Genomic DNA, 23,135 nt, shown 5'->3' with positions numbered 1-23,135 from the left:
TTTGCTGATCAGACGCAGTATACATGGGGGCCTGCTTAACAAAGTTTCAGTGTCTTCTGCAGAGCGGCAACGACAGAGGCTCTTCTGAAGGTGCTGATGTATCTGCCCGCCTGGCAGAGATCTGGAAGTATGACAGTCAGACTTTTGCCAGGCCAGTGAAACATATCTTTATGCTGCCCTTGGGGACCTGATAACTGGCTGCCAATCTCCAAATCAGACCCTTTGTCACCTATGTCCACATCACAGAGGGTCGCCATTGTTCTTCACTCCATCCCCACACATAGAATGCCGTTGGGCTCCTCTGCTTCAATCCTGACTCTTCTAGTAGAGATCCTTTACTTTTCTATGCCCGCGCCCTACTGCCTATTCCTTCATTGGCATTGCCACAAATCAATCAAAAACAAACATCCTTCCGTTCCACCCCTCTCTTAATTTAATTCTCTCTTAGAAACGTTTATAATCTCACAAAACGTGAGTTACTCTAAACGTGAGCACTTGTATGGGCGTAGAGGGTGTCTGACACCCCCTCCAACACACACACACAGTTGCACCCTGTGCCTTGCGTCCCACTCCGATAGTTCTCCATCCTCGTCCTATGCGCTCCTGCTCTTGTGCCTTTAATGGGAGGGCGCCGCGTGCTGGGGGCGGGGCTAGCCTGGGAGCGTGTGGTGGGGGCTGGCAGCGCTGGCAGTCTGTGTGTGAGAGCTCAGCCTGCACATCTCCTTGTCCTCCTGCCCGGGATCCAGCTGACCAGTGTGAGAGAGAGGGGGACCGGGAGTCTGCCTGCCCCCCTGCTCAGCACCCAGCCATCCCCCACCCACCAGCTCTGGATACCGCACCCTCTCCGCCACCCCAAGGACACCCATTTCATCTACTGAAAGAGATCGTCGCTGCCAGGGTAAGACTTTCCAAATCGCCCCCTCCCCACACACAAAGTGCCCACTTGACCTGTGCATCTGCTTGCCCTTGGCGATACCTTACGAGTGATGCCCCGTACAGGTGCCCTCAAGCCGCTAGCAAAGTTGCACTCTCATATGGCTGTCCCAATTAACTGTACCTATTAACCTCTGACCTCCCACGCCCGGCTGCCCTACCCGCCCGTCCAGGGTGCCAATCCCAGTGACACTGCACCTGCTTTAAGATTGTTCAAAGAACTTGGTGCCTCCCTCGCGCCCCCCGAGGGGGCATGAGGCGCCGTGTGATGATGTGACCACAGCCAAAGGGTGAAGCAGGCATGGCACCAGAGGGGTGGCGTGCCATGTGCCAGGCAGCAGCCTGTCTGTGGATTGTCACGATTTTTCGTGGGTTCCTCCTGACTAGCGGCCGGGGAGGTGGGCGAAGCTTGAACTCTGGTACCACTGAAGCGGGCGGAATACTTAGAAAGTGAAAAGTGGGTGACATGGAACTCGCGCTTGTTGTGCCTGGCACATGCCCCTGATGGCACTCGTATATCCACAGGATCCGGGCGTGCATTGATGGGTGTGGGCGAGGCAGGGCTGAAGTATACGGACCTGGAATTTAATCGGGTGCCTACGTTTTTTTGAACACCCCTGCTCGGTGATGCCGGCACGGTCTGTCACGCGGCGTCCCAGCTCCCACCACACTCAATAAACGAACACTTAGCTAAATAATTTGGCATGTGATAACTCTGCCTGTCTTTCGAACATCACGAAAAGTTAAGGGGGAGGGGCGAGCGGGCGGGGGAGCCCGCGGCTAAGAGTGAGAAGTCGCGGGGGCGGCAGGGATGCCTCTGCCAGTTTGCCTTCCGTGCCCCAGCCCTCCAGCTCCCGCTAGCGCAGTCTCTTCGCCGCCGCTCCGTGCGCTCCCGTCGCCGCAGCTCCCGTCCCTATCGGAGCGGCCAGGCTCTGTCGCTTGACCTTAGCGCGTGCCTTTTGGGATTTGCCTATTGTCCCGTCTCCCCCTCATTACACGCACCCCCCCCCCCCCCTCCCGTCTATTGTAATCTCCCCATCACCACCCCCGCATCCACTAATTTTAGCCTCTTTGAGAAAGCGGCCCAGTGATGTAATGCAGTGGGCCAAAGGCGATGACTTTGGATCGCCTTGTAGGTGACTTCTGCAGGGCGACGACGAATCTGTCTTTATGGTGATAACAGGATTTTTTTTCGGATAAAAACACTCTTTACTGAGGCAGCAACCTTGGGCCCAGCAAATGCGCTACCACCATAGAAAATAGTGGAATGCTTAAATTCAGTCGGATAGTCGGGTTTCTTTGGTTATGATTAAGCCTTTAGTCGATGGAGAGCAATTCTTGGTTACTTTCCCGGTCAAGGTCCTCAGAAAACTGTAACAGCATAAAATACAAAATTCCCATCACCGAATCCATGAAACAAACAAATCGACACCGTATTTGATGTGTAATGCCATGGTGTGTTTGAAGTGCGACCTGGAAATATGTAGCTTCTTATGTATAACTGTGTTTTTTCTAATATGGTTTAGTTGACCTTTTGGATTTTAGCTGTGCAAAATAATTGTGTGTGTATGCGGGATATCAGCGTTAACATCTAGGATTCGGAATTTGCCTGGGGGAGGTCAGCGAGAATCTACCGAATGTACCGTGAAATTGAAGAATTCAGATTTATTTATTTTCCTCACTGCATGTTTTATCTTTATACAGAAATGTTGCTCAATTTTTTAATGTTTTTTTGTACTTGCAATTTGGATTAGTTGAGTTCTCCTCTTTAGCTTCCTTTAATAAACCAACATGAGGAAACCTAAATGCGAAAAGGAAAATGGTGTGCTTTGGTACTGCGTCGACAACCTGGGAGGGTTCACCTTGGATTTTTTCATGTGTGTTGGTCGTTGGGTTTTATTTGAGATGGAAGTCCATTGCTACAAACATAGGAATAATTCTTCTGAAAATGGTATGAGCATTTCCGTACAAATGCTTTTTGAAATGAGAGGGAAACGGTCCAAGTTACCATATTAAATTGAATCTTCTAATTCAATGATTGCTTTTACCTTCATATCCTTATTTATTACAATACATTCTGCACACATATATTTTTCAGTCTTTGCAGAAAACGTATAGTCTGTGGTTTAAATTTTCAGTTTTTCAAATAAATCGCCTCATTAGTGCAAAAATGCAAAAGGTTTATTTTGGATAAAATCTATTTTATTGCAAATTGCAATGGTGTGCCGTTTTGTGCTGGAAGGTTCAATTGATGCCTTGGGCCACAGTTGAGCAAATTTTGTAAGATTGTTTCCAAATGTCGAAGATAAGGAATGGTTGCTGTCGGACAGGGAAGCGGCTAGGATTTGGATGTTCCCTAAATGTCCCCGTTCACCCTTTGTGCACCACCCCCACCTATATTTAGGAAGCAGAGGTAATGGCGGGATGGACAATGGCGCCAAGGTTCGCTAGGAGAGAAGTATGTTATTAAACATGATTGCGGCAATTTATTTCATTATCTACCAGATGCATTTATTCTTCAGATCTTTGTAAAAAGGGAGGGGTGGAGAGTGGGGAGGGGATTTAACTACTGTAATCAGCACAACCCACTGCTGCAAAAGCGAGATAGAGAAATCTGTCTGCGCTAACCATTTAGAAGGAAATAAAAATGGTTTTCTGGACACGGATTAGAGGCGTGATGGGATTTTTTTTTGTGTGTATGCTATATTTCTGCTCACCTCCCTGCAGTTTTATCTCCCCCCCCTTTGTAACCGCACCCTTGCCAACAGTCCCCCATTCACGTCACCAGCGATGATGTATTGCTCTTCGAAACAGCAATATTCTTGGAAGATATTGTGAGGGTGGAGGCTTCGTCAACCAACCTACCTCCGCCAACTGGGCACTGTGACCTTTTTCCTTCATGCCTCTTGGGTTGTGTGGGCATGGATGTGAAGACGAGAGAGCGAAAGACGCCATGTCAGTGTGCTCACCAAGTGCATGTCTGTTTTTTCCATTAGCCACCATCCGATCCGTCGCCATCTTTTTTTCACCCCCCCTCCCTTGGTTGCCTCCCCCATCCCTTCCACCAGTGTGTCGCATAACATGGAAGCGAGGGGCAATGATGATGGGTTTCAAGCAAGGTGTGTGCGTGTTTTCGTTTTGTAGGAAGAGCGGAGTTTGGAGGTTTGATGAACGAAAATTTAGAATGTGGAGAACTCCAAAAAATAAAAGCATTTGGTCAAATGAGCTTGTGATGATGATAATGATTGGGATTAACCATCCATGAAATGCATCGCGCTTCCATGCCGGCGGAGGTAGCTCCAGCGTTCCGGCTGAGGGGCTTGGCCTGCTTAAAGGAATATCTCATCTGCTGTTGGGAGACAAAGGAAAAATTGCTATAAAAAATTGGAAACATCTTGGGTTAGGTTGGGTTTGTTTTTTTGTAATTTTGAGGTGGGGGTAGCAAAGAGCGAAATGAAGTTCTGCAGACGTCGCTGGGCTGGACTGTGATTTCACTCGCTGCTGCCACTTTGCCTGATGGCTTCATTTGTATATCTTGTGAGTCTAACTCTAGCATTTTTATGTGTTTGTGCCCATTTATTAGTGTTTACTACATTGTGGGTCAGCTCTATAATTCCAACGTTTTTAAAAATCTATATTATTTGTGTGTTTGTCTTTAACGAAGAGATGCAGGGTGCCCAATGGGAGGTGCTACGCGAGGTGCATAGGCTCCTTGCAAATGCAATATGTAGCAGAGCAGTGACTTCGCGCATTGCCCTGCGGTGGGGAGCGAGACATGTGTTGCTGAACCTCCTACTCTTGGAGTGCGGGCGTAGTTGTGCTCCTGAGGGAAGAGGCAGGGCTCCTCCACGGGGAATGCACAAGTCTCTACTGACGAGTCTGCACCTTCTTTTAAAATTTCCTCAATTCTCTGAATGTATGATATTCACATTTGCTTTTCTCTTCATTTCAACCCATATATGAGAATGTTGTTGGTTGAGATAACACCATTACAGTGACCATACAGGGCAGTGACCAAATGTGTGCACCTTTCCCTTACTGTGGATCCTACCGTCTACCTGCTGCTGTAGAGTCCAAGACACCACCCCTAGCGTGTATTCTAGTGGCCAGGGCTACATTTCTCACACAGTGCCAGCGCCTTTCACTTGTGCACTACGGATAAGGCCCACCCGATCTTACCTAGCCAGGTTTGCTCTGTTGACACCATTTGCTTCAGGTGTTGAAGAATTCTCTAAGTCAATATATCCTGTTTTTCCATAACCAAACTTTATTAGTATTTTAAATGCAGCAGCAAAATACTGCTCATTTTAAGCACATGCAAATAGGACTAATGAAGTCGATTATTCTAAATAATATAACTGCCAAGTAGCTCTTTAGAAGCATAATTAGGCTAAAACTTCTTTTCGTATATGAAGGAAAACAGAGAAGACACAAAAGTAAAGGCAGCAAAAGCAATAAAGGCTAGGACCTACTCCATTGCGGGAGAGGGAGCTCTTCGCGTATGCACCAAAGTGCACAGAACCGAGTCCTGCTCTAGGAGTCGGAGTCTACATCTCTGATCATGCTGCAGAGGCCAGGCACTACACACCTATCATGCTGCAGAGGCCAGTCACTACACCTCTGATCATGCTGTGGAGGCCAGTCACTACACCTATGATCCTGCTGCACAGGCCAGGCACTACACCTCTGTTCATGCTGTAGAGGCCAGTCACTACACCTCTGTTCATGCTGCAGAGGCCAGGCACTACACACCTATCATGCTGCACAGGCCAGTCACTACACCTCTGATCATGCTGTGGAGGCCAGTCACTACACCTATGACCCTGCTGCGCAGGCCAGGCACTACACCTCTGTTCATGCTGTAGAGGCCAGTCACTACACCTCTGTTCATGCTGTAGAGGCCAGTCACTACACCTATGATCCTGCTGTGCAGGCCAGTTACTACACCTCTGATCATGCTGTAGAGGCCAGTCACTACACCTATGATCCTGCTGCGCAGGCCAGGCACTACACCTCTGTTCATGCTGCAGAGGCCAGGCACTACACACCTATCATGCTGCAGAGGCCAGTCACTACACCTCTGATCATGCTGTGGAGGCCAGTCACTACACCTATGATCCTGCTGCACAGGCCAGGCACTACACCTCTGTTCATGCTGTAGAGGCCAGTCACTACACCTCTGTTCATGCTGCAGAGGCCAGGCACTACACACCTATCATGCTGCACAGGCCAGTCACTACACCTCTGATCATGCTGTGGAGGCCAGTCACTACACCTATGACCCTGCTGCGCAGGCCAGGCACTACACCTCTGTTCATGCTGTAGAGGCCAGTCACTACACCTCTGTTCATGCTGTAGAGGCCAGTCACTACACCTATGATCCTGCTGTGCAGGCCAGTTACTACACCTCTGATCATGCTGTAGAGGCCAGTCACTACACCTATGATCCTGCTGTGCAGGCCAGGCACTACACCTCTGTTCATGCTGCAGAGGCCAGGCACTACACACCTATCATGCTGCAGAGGCCAGTCACTACACCTCTGATCATGCTGTAGAGGCCAGTCACTACACCTATGATCCTGCTGCACAGGCCAGGCACTACACCTCTGTTCATGCTGCAGAGGCCAGGCACTACACACCTATCATGCTGCACAGGCCAGTCACTACACCTCTGATCATGCTGTGGAGGCCAGTCACTACACCTATGACCCTGCTGCGCAGGCCAGTCACTTCACCTATGACCCTGCTGTGCAGGCCAGTCACTACACGTCTGATCATGCTGCAGAGGCCAGGCATTACACCTCTGTTCATGCTGCGGAGGCCAGTCACTACACCTCTGATCATGCTGTGGAGGCCAGTCACTTCACCTATGACCCTGCTGCGCAGGCCAGTCACTACACGTCTGATCATGCTGCAGAGGCCAGGCACTCCACATCTGTTCATGCTGCAGAGGCCAAGCACTACACCTATGTTCATGCTGCAGATGCCAGGCACTATACCTCTGATCATGCTGCAGAGGTCAGTCACTACACCTCTGTTCATGCTGCAGAGGCCAGGCACTACACCTCTGTTCATGCTGCGGAGGCCAGTCACTACACCTCTGATCATGCTGTGGAGGCCGGTCACTACACCTATGACCCTGCTTCGCAGGCCAGTCACTACACCTCTGATCATGCAGCGCAGGCCAGTCACTACACCTCTGATCATGCTGCAGAGGCCAGTCACTACACACCTATCATGCTGCAGAGGCAAGTCACTACACCTCTGATCATGCTGCAGAGGCCAGTCACTACACACCTATCATGCTGCAGAGGCCAGTCACTACACCTCTGATCATGCTGCAGAGGCCAGTCACTACACTTCTGTTCATGCTGTAGTGGCCAGTGTCTAGTCCTCTGACCCTAATATAGCAGCTTGTGTCTACACTTCTAACTCTGCTGCAGAGGCTGTTGTCTACCTTTCTAATTATGCTGCAGAGGCCAGTGTCTATGTGTCTGCTTATCCTGTAGAAGCCGGTGTCTACACTTGTGATCTTGCTGCAAGGGCCATTGTCTACACCGCTGACCTTGCGGTAGCAGCATGTGTCTACACCTCTCACCCTGCTGAAGAGGCCTGCATCTACACCTCTCACCCTGCTGTAGAGGTCTGCATCTACACCTCTCACCCTGCTGTAGAGGTCTGAATCTACACTTCTCACCCTGCTGTGGTGGCCTGTGTCTACATCTCCGACTCCTGCATCTACACCTCTCATCCTGCTGTAGCAGCCTGTGTCGGCACCTCTGAGCATGTTGTAACAACCTGCATCTACACCTCTGACCCTACTGTAGCAGCCTGCGTCAATACATCTGACTATTCTGTAGCGGCCTGCTTTTGCACCTTTGATGCTGCGTAGCAACCTGCATCTGCACCTCTGACCCTGCTGTAACAGCCTGCGTCAACACCGTTTAGTCTGCTGTAGCAGTCTGCATCTACACCCTCTGATCCTGCTGTTGCAGCCTGCGTCTACACCTCTGATGCTGCTGTAGTGGCTTGCATCTACACCTCCGACACTGCTGTGCATCCTGCATCTACACCTCTGATGCTGCTGTATCACCTCTAAACTGGGCCTACACCTGGGTTTACACCTCTGACCCTGCCGTAACAGCCTGCACCAACATCTCCTAGTCTACTGTAACAGCCTGGGTCTACACCTTCCACTCTGCTGTAGTGGTCTAGGTCTACAAGCATTCTATCCATCACTTTTTGTATACTAAAATATGTCACCCTAATTGGTATGGGTGTGCCCAGATGTGGGTATCACTCATGCAGTGTCAAAGGGCCTCAGCTGTACCTGGCTGAAGAGCCATAACAAGGGCAAAATATGTCCTAGGTTGCTTGGGTTCTGGTTCAGGGAGGACCAGGCTTGGCAGTTAAGGCTGGTCTGTTCCCACTGGAGCAGTGTCAAGACTGATTTGCATATAGCTGGATCCAAACTGAGATGGCATGGAGTGCAAAATAATGATGTATTGGGATGGGGCCCCGAGTACTTACCAATTTCTGACATTAATTCAAGCATTCTATCACTTTTTGTATACTTGTATATGCACCACCCTAATAGCACAAGATCAGCTATCCTTCAACAGGAGTGTGCCCTACCGGTGATCCCATTCACACCCACCTTTGGCCCTGCTCAACCAAACTACAGAAATAGTTTGGGACATTGCATTCTAGCAGAGCCCTCTTATTCTTCTGTTGTTAAATACAAGGCAATCTAGTCTGCCTGGATTTGTGGAATCCTATGGCTACCTCATAAAGAATGTATTTTCTGATTTAATGTATCACCCCTAAGCAGACCACAACATTTAATTGCTGATGTCATAATCTTTGAGGTGTAAATTGTGCTACATGCCAAACAGTGATGTCATTGTTGAGAGGGTGGTTCTGTTTTGTTACTGGTACACATTATCAGGTTGTAGTATTGTTCTAAAGTAAATGTATGCTCCAGGATTTGTTTTTGACTATTTATTCATGACACAGAAACAATGTTAAGAAACATATTTCACTGAATCACACAAAATAAATTAATGAAAATATGTAATGAAGGAATAATGTTAACCAGGTCACCTAGGTAACTACGACTGGATGATTCGTTGAACTTCTTGAACTGGTTGACATTTGTGTCAGCACCTGCCTGCCAGGATTGATCGATCCAGGATTATTATCTGCCCACTGTATTGGCCACTAGAAGTATCCACTTCAGCACCCTGGGAATGGTTATGCAGTATCAGCATTGGGACCACTGGATTACAGATCTAGTGTTCAGAAGCAGCCGACGTTGACCGGTTATTTCATGGACAGTAGTGCCTGATTAGGATTGGCTTCTCAAATATCAGCCACAGCCACTTGGATTGCTTGCTTATTTTCTGGTCCGCATCTCTTGATTTGGATTGGTTATTAGCTGGACAACACTGTTCTAAGTGGATTGGTTTCCTGATGGTGACATCTCAGCTTTCAACAGTGGCCTCTTGGATAACAATGGTACCCACCCTGGATCCCTTGGATTGTTTACCATGTGGCGCTCTAGGATCGGTTACTTCTCATGTAGCTCTGGCTTGCTTGGATTGCTTACCCCCTGCTCACCCCTCACCTGCACAGATTAGTTATACTAACGCCAACATCAGTGAGCTTAGCCTGACAGCCTTGGGATAGACCCAACCTAAATGGTGTGGTGAGCAGACAGTCAAATCTGATGCCAAGTAAGAAGTAAAAGATGGCACAATAAATAGAATTAAAAGTGTTAAAAGTGTTGCACACCTTGTCAGATGATGGAATGTTTTAAATGGATCTTGGGGTCCGAGAATTCAAACCTGGAACTGCATATTCTCTGAGTAAATTATTCCTCTACACAATTAATAATGTGGCCTGGGAATGTAAACATGATAGACAAAACAATGTCACATGGCTTAAAGATCGAGGACTGAAATTGAGAAACTGGATCTGAGGCACTACATTGTCTGAGCAGACCCTGTTCCAAATTCCAAAGGGTTTGTTGTGGTTACAAATGCGGGCTGCACGGAACCCAGCCACGGCACTTGCAGAGCTTGCGCCCTTTAGAGTTGTGTGTCTGCTAGAACTTTGCACCAATGTCTCGACTGTGAGATGAACAAGCTCAACCATACTAAAATCCTTAACAAGCCTTTCGTGAAGGCTAAGGATTGACATTGTGTTCCATGGAGTTTACAACTTTACCACTACTACTCAGGAGACATACATGTGACTTACAGAAGATTGGCCTTGTCAGTAACTGATGACAGGGGCGCTTTACTGTAAAAGAAACCCTTCGTCCTCATGTCAGTTTAAAACTCTAATTCTGCCTTTTGATTTGAGGATTCCCCCACAGTACACTTTTGGGTTATTATTCTAAGGGTGCCTAAAGAATTAAGATGGGGAATCTCAAATATCTGTTGGCCTGATGTTATCCAGATTTTTCTTCTGCCCACTACAGCACAGAGCAAGGTATCAGCCCAATTCAGCCACTGGCTAACTTCACTGTGAGTGAACGCCTTGCCTTTTTTTTCACAAGGAGCACATCTGCACACAAAGTAGTTCCATTCAGTGTCAACTCCAATAACAATAAAGTTTGGCACAGTATAGGACAAAAGAGGCAATGACAAGGCCAAAAGGCTGGCATACAGCACCAGACCTATTGACTTTGATTGTGCCTGTAGCATTGGCACCCAGGTCTACATGACCCCAAGTGATATTTTCTCTTCCCTTCCCTTGCTGTTCAATAAAAAAGTGCCTGAGGCCTGTCCACAAAAGTGTTTGTAGGGCCTTTGGAAAGGTGATCTAATATAGTTGCTAAATTGCCAGAGACATCGCCGAAAAATTATGTTCTCGTCAGAAATTTCGCACATGATTGAAGAGTGAGCAAATCCCTTTATTTCACTATTGTGCAGTTTCCTTAACTTTGAATATGCTTAAAACCAGGCAGTCTGTGTGTCTTGTTGCTCCAAATTCATAGTTAAGTGCAGATTTTACAGTCATCCTGTGTGTCCGACTGCAGTGAACACACCATAAACCTGGGTCCAGATTTACCTGGTCTCTGACTTGTACATGCATGATACAAGGCAACTCGAGGACAACATGAAGGCCTCAGGAAGAAATACAAATCGATACAAGGTGTGATTTGCGCTGCCCTGCATGACTTTTAAAGAAATGTAACAAAGCAGCGTGCGCTGCATTTTGGTACATTTCGTTTCGTAGGAGTTCCATGTGTGGAGCATGGGCACTCCCATTCATCCCCCCATGGAATTTGATGTAATCCCAGGTGTACTGAAGGTGGTAAACCTGTTATTCGGCCAAAATGGTGCACCTACCACAGAGAAGCATAACAAGAAGCAGCACACACAGAAAGAGGAAATTGCCTGTAAGGATTGTTTTTGTGCAGGAAGGTATAACTTTAACACAGGCACACTTGCACCAGGCTGCAAGGGGGCCTGCATTGAAACCTGGCAGCACACTGTGTGCCAGCGCTAAGAGGGAGCAAAAGTGCTCCATATCTTAGTAGATATGGCACATTTCTGTTCTCGTCAATCCAAGCGCTGCAGAAACTTTGCTTGCTGCCCTTCAGTGCGTAATACATTTGTAAATATGCCCCCTAGTGTCAAGTCTTTGTATGGAACCCTGCAAAGTGATAGAGATACTGCTCTTTCTACAGAATGTGTATCTTCCTACACTAAGTACATAACACAAACAGTGAGGTGTTTACAGTTTGTGGGTCTGCTTTCACTAATAACGTGACACAAACAGTACAGTGTTCTCTGCTTAACTAAGCATGAGACAAATAGTGCGACGTTTACACTGTGCGTTGCTCAAACTAAGCACCTGATACATGTAGTGTTTTATATCAAATCCGAGATTCTTTGGTTGCAGTAAGCAAAGTATAAGACTAGTGCAGTGTTAACATTTATGTTGAATTATTGTGCAAGGCTTAACATCTATGTGCCTGCTTCCACTAAGAACGTCCTTCAAGGAACTTCTTGCCCTCAACATTCTTCATATGAAAGGTGTCCCCACGTCACAAATCTTTCTTGTATCCTTACTGCTGTTGCCCACTAGCCCCTTATCTACTGTGCTTCGTTGCTTTCCAGTCGAGTGTATGATTTGTTAGTACACATACAGTGCAGAATCTGCTTACACAAAGTGTGCAATGTTATGGATTCAGCGTGCCCAGTTGCACCATATCTGTGATACGAACCGGGCCAGGCTCAGTCATTGTCTCTTTATGTTAATCATACGATTAGGCCAGTGTGAGGTTTCTGTTAAGCTAAATTCTAAAAAATGTCACATTGCACATCCATTTTGTCAATTATGCCAGTGTGAAATTAAATACACTCTTTTGAACCGGGTACTGTTTCAAGAAAAAGGTCTGAGAGAAATTTTGTACTTTAGCCGGTCCCTTTGCTGGAATCTCGAGTGATGTATGAACAAGGCCTATACACTGACATCCAGTTTTCACTTGAGCTATCCCTAAGCTTATTTCAGGAAATGTATCTAAAATGTTGTCTAATTTTTCCAAAATTTGACAATGAAAAATCCCACAATTTTGCTCAGCTTCAAAACCCCTATATTACCAACAGTACATTGCTTACGGTCTGTTTGTCTACATAGAGCAAGCACGTGGTAAATTATATTTATCTGCCTGCACGAGGCATATAGGACAATTAGGGCAGTCTTGGCTGTCTTTGCACACCTTGGATGCATACAGCAAGTGGTGCAGTTTGTACAAGCTTTCAATGTTTGTCTGTGCCAATCACACTAGAAATGGTTCAGTGTTTACGGTTCATCTATGTGTCTAATTGTACAAACCGTGCAGCCTGTGCATCTGTTTACACTATGCACCCGATAAAAATAGTGAAAATTCACTACAAATTGTGATAGAATTCTGTTCCCTTCCAAAGGCAATTCCTGGGGGAGGTATATGTTAGTTTTGGACCTGGATTGAAAGTGCAGTCCTGCTACCTTTTGCCTGCAGTGAGAGTGTGGGTACTACACTGTCTGTAGTCTGATTCGCTGAGCGCTAGACAGAATTAGTGCAATGTTTTTTTTAATGGACCAGTGTCTGCTTAGACCAGTGTTTCTGAAATCTATGGTCTGACACCCTATGGGTGAGCATAAAACTGCTGGTGTCAGGCTAGATATGATGTGAGTCATACGCTGCTTTGGGATGCTGAAAATTTAGGTAGTAGGGTCTCAGATCTAGGATGCATGTGGAGAACGTGTTTGAAAACTAACCTTGGACTTGGACTAGCCCCTAAATGAATGAAATGTTTATTATATTTTGCTGTCAGCGTATAGTGCACAGTCTGCCACTAGTATGGCCTCATAGCACTATGAGCTGTTGCAAGGTACTTCTCCATGCCAATCAGAGGACTGCACTTACATGTGCAAGGAGCTATACAATCTGCCTGCAAACCTAATGCACTACCTACATGGTGAAGATTACGCAAAGTTGTATATGATTTTCTCAAACAGAGGCTAACACCCAAGTGTATATGTTTACGCAGAGTAAGCACATGACACAAGCAGTGCAAGTGTTTACTGTGAGTATCTGGAAGCAACACACATGTGATACAAACAGTGCAATGTTCACTGTGTGTATCTGGTGACACTAGACACCTCATACAAACAGTGCAGTGTTTACTTTCTTTGCATCTGCTCACAGTAAGTGCATACTTCTAGTAGTGCAGTGTTTATAGATTGCTTGGGTATCTGCATACTGCTAGCAGTGGTCTTCTAGTGTTAGCACCCTGTGTTCGTTTGCCTAAGCACTTTACAAATTAGTGTTCACACCTCTGTATAGTATTTGCAAACACGAAGGGCCTGATTCACAAAGATAAATTTACACTTGGTAGTAAGAGTATTATTTTCTCGGAATTTACAGTTGTGTGTAGTTTTTACAACTCCGCACTCCCTATACTTATGTGTGTGGAGTTCTCATCACCTGGAGGCTCCGCGGTCAGAGCACAAAAATCCACACACATAAGTAAAGAAAGTGCAAAGTCATAAGACTCCACTTAGTTTGTGAATTGTATTTTGTAGTATGTTTTGTAGCAATACAAAAGGTACTAGAAAGTTCAGTTTGTGAATCTGATTACAGTAAAGACACTAAACAGCCAACCAGTGCAATGTATAAGATTTGCCTGCGCCTACTCACAGTTAGTGTAGGGGTGGCTGCTGGCAGGAGGGGCTGGTGGGACAGCAGGAAGGGCTGGTAACAGCATGAAAGAAGCACCGGGATTGGCCTGAGCGAGCTGAAATGCTGCTCAGGGAGGGAGTGGGAGTCTGCACTTGGTCTCCACCCGGCTGTGAAACACCGCTGGATGGAGAGTTCTAAGTGTGCATGTTAGTTTGGCTGGCCTCAGACAGCTGGCCATACTGACATGCGCACATGGAGTGCACCTAGCACTCCTCTTACCGCCACCCCCCCCAGACGTGGAGCATGCTGGCCCGCTGAAGCAGAAAAACAAAATGATAATAGTCTGCTTTCTCCTTTCAGCAGGGGGGGGGGGGGGCGATGCTCCTCTGCCATAATGGAGGGGCTGTCCCTGATTTAAAGAAAGAGCCAGCTAGAGTGTTGTTCATATTATTTCTGTGTGTTTGGGCTGCAGATGAAGAAATGTTCACACCCATATACATTAACCTACCTACAGTAAACAGGTGTTAGAAATAGTAGTGGTTGCAGCAAGTTTGTCCAACCTACTCACACGACCCAACAGTGCAATGTTCACAGCCCGTCTGTGAACCTGCCTCCAGTAAGGACACTGTTCAGATAGAGTAGTGTTTTACGTCCTGTGAGTGGTTAGTTGCTACAGGCACGTCACAGATGATGTGATGTTCATACCCCTATTTGTATTCTCGCATACACTAAGCACATGATACAAAGAGTAGGGTTTTAACAGCCTCTGGGTGTCAGGCCCTGTTACTTTCAGTGCTCGGCTAGTCTGCCTTGTGAGGAGATGAACTGACGCCCGCGCTAGATCAGTCAGTACCTGCTGCCGCCGCTGAGCGGCGCTGCGGCTCTCCAAGGAGCCGCTCTATGCCCGGTCATCCAGTGTGCCGCCGCCTGAGGCCGCACACGAGGACTCTGCGTCCTTGAAAAGCGCTGGAGGGCAGCGGCCCGGGCAATTTAGGGATTAGCAGGCCTCAGGTGGGTGGGAGGCGAACCCACATGGGTCTTATCTCAGCAGATGAGTCTTGTAAAGGTCTGGAGTGGTCTTTCCTTTCTCTAGGCACCTATTCATTTTTGTATTTAGCTGTCTTTAAAGCACATGTAACAACATTCGTGTGAAATGTTTTACGACAGCGTATGATGTAGTTCTTTCTGTCGTGTACGCGTCCGACCTCCTCATCCAACACGGAGCGTGTTAGTGTGACATTTGTATTTGTGGTTTTCGATGCATCGTGCATGTTGGTATGAACATTTCCTTTGGCTTAGCCCCTTAATACCTCCCGCAATTGCACTCTCCTTTACTTCATTTAATTATAGGCGTCGCATATTCCTTATATGATTGTAGGAGACGGGCTCGCCAGATTAATAGATGGCAGCTATTTCCCGTTGGCAAGGGACGGGTGAATTTGTTAGCCGCGACGGGACTGGGAATCTGCCCTCTCTCGCTTTTGGAAATAGTTATTTCATGTTAGGTCCTGGTAGTTAACCGAATCATCTCAGTGTACTAAACCCACACCTTCCGCTAACGACGCCCTCTGATTGTCCGCATATCCTTTGAAGGTGTGTTTAAGTAAATGTCCGTTTAAGATGTGTTTGTAAGTATATAAACTCGCCTTTACTTGTTAAACTACCTTCACATTCCTCAAACCAATTGTCTTATGTTTTCGGCCAATAATACTAAATAATGTAGTTTTATGAATATTGTATGACCTGGACGATGGTTGGAATATGTTTAGTAAAAATAATCAGGCACACAATAGTTAATGTTTACTAAAAGGGGATTTCAAGTGTAGAGTAAAAGCACGCCCTCTTTATCCGGTCCTGCATTGCTAACAAGTCACCAAGAATAAGCATTCTAGAATGGTGCTTTGTTTGATGATGTCAGATAATGTGTTGAGATGTATTATGACATCATTCATCGGATGGTCCCTTTAGTTTGTATTGTGAAACAAGTGGGCATTCGGGAGTGCTAGTTTGTTGCTGAAAATCGGTGGTGTTAGAACGCGCAAATCTGAAATTCACAAGTGGCAGTGCCAGTCTGAAAGAGAACATTTGATTCGCACAATTGGAAGTGTCAGTTTCAAAGAGGAAATCAGAAATGCGCAAGTGGTAGTGTTAGTTTGAGAGAGAAAACCTGAATACTCAAGTGGTGGTGTTTGAGAGTGAAAGTGTGACATACAGAAAAGGTTGTCTTAGTTTGAGGGAGCACATCTGACATGCACACGTGTATTGTTAACGTGACCCAGATATCTAATATTCACAACTGGTAATGTAACTTGATACCTCATTGACATCTGCAGACTGATGCTCAGAAGTTGTATCTGCCTTCGTTTTATCCCAGCAAGATCACTGTAAGCGCCTCCATGTGGGGCCTTCCAGCTAAATACTGATCAAACTCATGATCATTCAAAATGTTTCCGTGCAGATTGTTTGCAGGCTACACAAATCTGAGCTTAGTTTGAGTTGTAGGACCCCTCTTCCCTTCTCCACTCCGGTAGTCCAAATACTTACTGGTGATTGAGGCAGGAGAAAAACATCCCCAGGAATCTGGCTACCAGGAGCACCTAACTCTAGATCCTGCATCACCAGAGGCCCAAGCATTCCTTGAGACATACAGTCATTCAACGGCATCCCTCCGATGCTCTAGATTAACTATAATAATGTCTATAATAATCTCTAATGCACCATTCTGTTTATGCCGGCTGCAGATAGAACAATGTGTGCAGTTTAAGGCCATGTGCAATGACTATAGAAATGACTATACCCTAGTACTATCCGACATAAAGTACTTTCCGGCCCCTTACACTCCTATGTGCTCCTATCTCTTCACTGGCCAGCTGCTACTCACAGTTCTGTATGACATCAAGAGACGCATCGGAGGACGCTCCTTTCGCTATGTAACTCCTAAGCCAAGGAAATCACTTCCTCTGGGCATTAGGGTCATAAATAATAACTTAGCTTATATTTCTTCTTAGTACTTCTGCACTTCTTAGTGCTGCTAACGTTATTGTTTTATAGAGCCCCGTAACTGACAGCTATTTGCACACACTGTAAAAAACCATTAATACTAATGATACCTATAATGGTGTGTATTTGATGAATACTAGCTTGCATGCTCAATTTGTAGTTTTATGTTGATACAGACAATCTGACATTCTGCAATGGGAAAAGCTACCAAAACATAGTACAAGTGTATGTAGTTGGACCCGAGAACACCAACCAAATGCAGCCGATGGTTGTCATTTTGGCCCTACATGGAACTTCATATTATGGCTACTTTAGTACAAGTTTCCAATCTCTGGTTCATTGACTCTAGAGATTGCTAAGAGCCTGGGCACTCCCGACAAGTCTTCTGAGGGAGTTTCCTATTTTACCTAATGCTTCAGTCTCTGGTGGTAGAAGAAACCATACAGTTGTATGAGAGGAGGCCCGCGTTGGCACCATTACTTGGCACAAAAAGTTGGGTGTTCAGGAGCATCAAGCCATTAGGGCAGCAGGAAACATCTCCTTCTGCAGCTCAAAGGTAATTTTCTAGGGTACATATAGTTTAATAATTCACACAGGCTCGGTATTCGCTCTGTTGTCAAACATGTTTGAATTGCACTGCTGCTATGCTGGACTCTAGCTAAATCCCTCGCAGAGGGCTATTAAGTGTCACTTCTTTTGGGAAAACCATAAGTGTGAGGTGGAGGGTCTCCTTCTGGGATAAGACAGAATATAATCAAGGAATACAGTGGTGATATTAAGGTCCAGTACCAAGAATAATAAAAAGTAATCATGTTTGTGAAGTTGAATCTCTTGAAAATAAACAGACAATGGGCTTTGGACGCGGTCTATCAACTATGTATGCTTTCCCACTTACTCAAATCTGTATCAAATTTCCCATGGGTAAGATCCCTGGTAGCTAAAATGGGACCGTGGAGCAGAAAAACAGCAACTGACTTGAGTTTCTTGGAGAGATTATATTTTACGAACACAAAGCCTGGATAAAGCCCTGTGTATGTGGAAAAGACCATTTGTCTGTATTTGAGGGTATGGTGCTTTTGATAAGACCTTATAGTCATTTTTGCCCAGCTCGCAAAAGTTAGTATGGTGTGAAAGCAAAGGGTGATTGTTTGATCAATATTGTGACTCAATTGTGTGGATTTTGGCTGCATGTCTGAACGTTGGCTACAGAAATATTGTGCTACAAGACATACAAAATGTTGTGGAGGTAAGTACGTCTTGGTATGTGTAGATTTGCTCTTGGCAGTAGACAAAGATCCGGAGTTTATATTAAACAGAGGCGATGTCTAAAACCTGAATATTTTATTTTGAATTTTCTTCAACTGTTTTTTGTGGACATTTTCACCTCTTGTTTTTAAAGTTTGCAAACTTCATGTAACTTTCTAGGATGGCAAAGTATTAAGTCTTCGTTAGACCTATTATGATGGACATAAAAAAAAGGTAGCTTCAGTTGTTTGATCCAGCGTATCTGACATATATGCATTGACAATGGAGTGCATTTGATTTTCTGGCCTAGTCTTGTCTGCAGTACATCCTTATTCACCTCAAGTGCAGCTAAACTGTAGACCCAGCTCCAATTACACAGCCATGTCTGAGGGTTAGTTGTTCTGCCTTAGGACTGTCCTACAAGGTGTAGCCGCAACCTTTCTTAGCATTTCTATTCTGTTTCATTTGCACCAAATAAAATTATTCCTCAAGCTGTTGTTTGTAAGGCATGTAAATCTTTCATGGACAGGCCATCACTCCCCACATCCCCACACACAAGCAATAAATCAATCAATCAGTTTTTATAAAGCGCAACTACTCCCCCGTGAGGGTCTCAAGGGGCTGGTGGTGGGTCTGGGCCTCATTCAAAGAGCCATGTCTTGAGGTTCTTCCTGAGGATGGTGGGTGATGGGCTTTGTCTGAGGTGCGTGGGTAGGTTGTTCCAGTTCTTGGCTGTGAGGTAGGTGAAAGATCTTCCTCCGGTGGTGGTTTTCCGGATGTGTGGAATGGTTGCTAGTGCTTGCTGGGCGGATCGGAGTGGGTCTGGCGAGGTTACGGAAAGAAATGCGATGATTCAGGTAGGCTGGTCCGATGTTGTGCAGGGCCTTGTAGGTGTGGGTAAGTAGTTTGAAGTTGATTCACTTCTCCACTGGGAGCCAATGGAGGAGTCTCAGGTGTTGGGAGATGTGTTCCTGGCGGGGGAGGTCCAGGACGAGTGTGGCAACGGTGTTTTGGATGAGTTGTAGTTTCCTGATGTTCTGTGTTGTGGTGCTGGCATAGAGTGCATTGCCTTATTGAGCTTGCTTGTGACTAGGGCGTGGGCCACTATCTTGCGGCAGTCGTCCCGGTTCCATTTGAAGATTTTGCAGAGTTGGGAGAGAGTGTGCCAGCGGGAAGAGGTGACTGCATTTACTTGTCAGGTCATTGTTAGGGAGGAGTCGAGGATGATTCCTAGGTTGGGGGCATTGTCAGTCAGAGTCGGTGGGAGGCTGAGCGATGTAGGCCACCAGGAGTCATCCCAGGCTGAAGTGGGGTTTCCGAAGATCACCTCTCACATCTAAGGTGTGCTGGCTTGTGGAAACACCAATTGTCCTTAAGACCTTTTTATTTGTGAAAAGCATATTATACTCATGTTATGTAGCACACTGTTTACAATGTATAAACATACTGCGTAGAGCCAACAGAGTCAGATGGCACAAAAATGGTGGCCAGCCAGACCCACTCATCCATCTGAAAGAAATAATTTGAGTTCTGATTAATGGATAATCATAATGCATGCTTTTTATAGCTCTTAGAAGCTGCAAGCATGTGGTAAGTATCAGGATATAGTGGCCTAAATATCTGTAAAGTATTTTTTCAACAAAAGTTGTGTACAAAAATATCACCCTTTCTTGCGTTAATAGACAATTTACACATGATGTAGTGATATTTTTTAGTACACTCTTTATGCCAGACAACTTTTTTGTTATTGATATTCTGGTTTACAAATCAATTTAGTAATCAGAACTGCATTAAAAAGTTATGATTTGAAAATGTTTCCTCCAGGTCACATGCTAAAGTTTAAAAGGCCCCACTGTCCATGAAGAGAGTATAAGGCAATTGAGAACACCATGACTCCAGGGCGTAAATATGGCTGTGTAGGCTAGACACTCAGGGTTTGAGTCTATCCAGGGTAGAGTTCTAATACTGACCTGAAAGACAGAGACTCTGGGATAGGTGGTCATTCAGGAGTAGACACTAGGAGTCTTTGGGGTAGAACAGAATGGTTCTGTGGACCACCATCCCAGTAAGTACTGCAGGAGTGCCCAGCACACCCTTGTACAATAAGGCATCAATGCCCCCTCATAATGGCTGGCCCACAACCCACAAATGAAAACAGAAAGTAAATCTCAAGTACATTTTTTTGGCGTTCTTTGTCATCCTTTCACTTGCGCTGGGCACTATGATTATATTAATTCTTCAGTGTTGTCTAAGGTGAGGCCTGGCCGAAACAAACCTGCAATCAAGAGGACAAGAGAACGAGAAGAAGAATGATAAACCCCACCCTGGTAAACACCTATGACTCGCCCTTTGGGGCCCATGCCGGCATTGTAGCTCTATGTTGTTGTCTGGGTTGGTTCACGTGATGTAAGAAGGCATATATATACACACGTAATTGTGTAGAGACCTGGTGTCAACAAAATGAGAAGTTACCCCTCGCTCCCCACATAAACCTAACAATACCTACCCAATATACACTGCCCACCAAAGGTCAATAGAAGGAAGGGACAGGGCCACCCCCCGAATCAGATGAAACCCAAGGAACACAATACTACTAAGGTAGTCACATGGAAAACGAGACCACAGTCGTTTCTGGCACGGACACCAAACACTTCCATGCATTACTTTGGCTGTAGCTTGAAAGAGCAGGCCTCCTCACCACTGTTTCCGAGGACCAACCGCCACATCATCAATAGTGCTAAGAGGCAGGGTAAATAGGGATTAATACACTACCGTTGCCAAAGTAAATGTATCAGATTTTTTTTGAAAATCTATTGTTCATCAATCTCACACAATTTCTATTTAAAGAGGATAAGTAGAGTGCAGTGCTTAATTTGTGCTTGTTGTTTCCGGTGCTGAGCACCTGCACTTATTTTTGAGGGCCGGGGCTTATTCTTCTGCCTCAAGCATTTGCTGCAAGCAAAAGACACATATCGGAAAGACGGATGAGCAGAAAAACGAAAAAGCAGCACAAAGGGAGAAAGTAGAAAGCTGCAAGAGTGAGCTGAAGGGGCAGGGAGTGACTTTGTATGGATTGAAGAGGCACGAGATGGGTTCAGGTTTACGCCGCCTCAGTATTCCGTGTTCACACATTTAATTGCAGCAGCCGCGTGTTTAAGATGAGGGCTTTGAGCACCGGCACCTTTTCATTTACAGGTTAAGCACTGGTAGAGTGGTTGTATGCATCTCCTTTGATATGGCTTCCACCTCGAGGTTACTAGGTAAAGTCATGTTTTCTTTTTATTGGGCCCAAAGTTTTACTCCCATTCGCAAAAAAGGGATGTGTAATTTGCACACCAGCTAGTTTGCAAATGGAAGGCAATATTGCCTCTAGGCTTTGCCTCTATGGCGGGGTCACAAAGCAATCTGGCTAATAAATATTGGGTAGGCAGGTTGCAATTGGCATCCCCCTCGGAATACCGGCAATTGTAAGGATGTAGGCCTGCAAGGGACAACATAACTCCTTTCCTGCGATTCCTTTTTGTAAAGGGAAACCGTTTTTTAAAAGGGTCTCTGTCCATTAAAGGCATAGAAGCTATTTAAAAAAAGGTTTCCCATTTAGGAAAACATCTGAGGAGGAGGAGCAAGCAGTGATCCTCTGGATCACTAACCGCTCCTCCTGAGGCTGCTGACATGATTCCCCTTTTTGAAACGGTTACCAACCCCCATTTAGGGGGTTGGTAAGTCGTCAGTGGTTTGTGACTGCAGTCCCAATCACAAGCCATTGCTACGTTCCTTTCAAAATTATGAATGGGGGCAGAAACACCTCTTTTGCATCATTTCCTATTTGTGAGTAAGAAGAGATCACAAAAACTCTTCACTGGGTCAGAAAGAAGAGCATTTTTGGCGTCACAAATCCAACCCCAGCAATTTTGTGAATCGCAGCGTTTGCAAGTGCAAAAGTGTTTTGTACATCCGGCCCGAATGAGAAGACATTCTCCTTAATCGATACCCCAAAATGGTTATTTAATTGCCTTCAGATGATTGCGTGAGTCGTTCTTTCTTCTGGGCAATTCAGTGTCTACCTGTAGGTGGGTGTAGATTTATTTTTAGTCCATCCAAAGGATGGGATAGTAAGTCCCAAGGTTTCTTTGCCACAATAGCAACTAACCCAATATCATGATGGTTTGTATGTATAAGTATAGTTACGTATTTTTTGAATTTACACCTTAAGTCGCCAAGATACAAATATATCTTTAACAATAGCAAATCTCTATATTGTGGCAGTTGATATGCTGGATACAATATTTTTGTAGAAAAAATGCAAAACATTATATTTTGGTAGAACCCAGCAGAGTAGGGCAGACAGCAAACAAAACCCAGCCTAAGGGGCATTGCACAGTTTAACAACTTTCTGTACCATTTACCTTTTGAGGTGGTTTGATTCCAAAATGACTCCAAAATGTATAGTATTTGGTCAATAAATGTTCCTTGGTCCTAAAATAAAAATAAAATCTATTGTAGCTAAACACCTAAATGGTGAAAACCTTAAACGGGATATAGTAAACATATATACTTCAGAAACTAAAGAGAATGTTTGAGGATCCTTTGTGGGACTGAGGTACGCAATGGATGGAGACCTTGTGGTTACTTCAAGAAAACAAAATCTAGTTTCCGTAGGATATGATAGCACAAGAGTAATGCTAGCTAAGAAATTGCCCAGGGTGTGCCTATGTAACAAGGAATGTACCAAGTAGATTTTCCACCAGTCATTTGAACAGATTGTGAAACCGTATGA

The 23,135-nt window shown here is 45.5% G+C and overlaps 1 protein-coding gene across 28 annotated transcripts in view; it reads left to right on the top strand.

The window, feature by feature from the left end:
• The first annotated feature begins 686 nt into the window (after window positions 1-686).
• Window positions 687-23,135, top strand: part of NRXN3 (neurexin 3) — a 1,990,994-nt gene continuing 1,968,545 nt past the window's right edge. For 27 of the 28 annotated variants that reach the window (XR_011198826.1, XR_011198824.1, XR_011198825.1 and 24 more), the window contains exon 1: window positions 687-898. The gene's annotated coding sequence lies outside the window, so the exon portion shown is untranslated. The remainder of the gene's footprint in view (window positions 899-23,135) is intronic. The other variant, XM_069208392.1, reaches the window with a different exon arrangement.

This window comes from Pleurodeles waltl, chromosome 9 (genome assembly GCF_031143425.1).
Source record: "Pleurodeles waltl isolate 20211129_DDA chromosome 9, aPleWal1.hap1.20221129, whole genome shotgun sequence".
Classification (NCBI taxonomy): domain Eukaryota; kingdom Metazoa; phylum Chordata; class Amphibia; order Caudata; family Salamandridae; genus Pleurodeles; species Pleurodeles waltl.
Note: the sequence above shows the minus strand (reverse complement) of the source record. Positions and strands in the feature narration are given on the sequence as shown.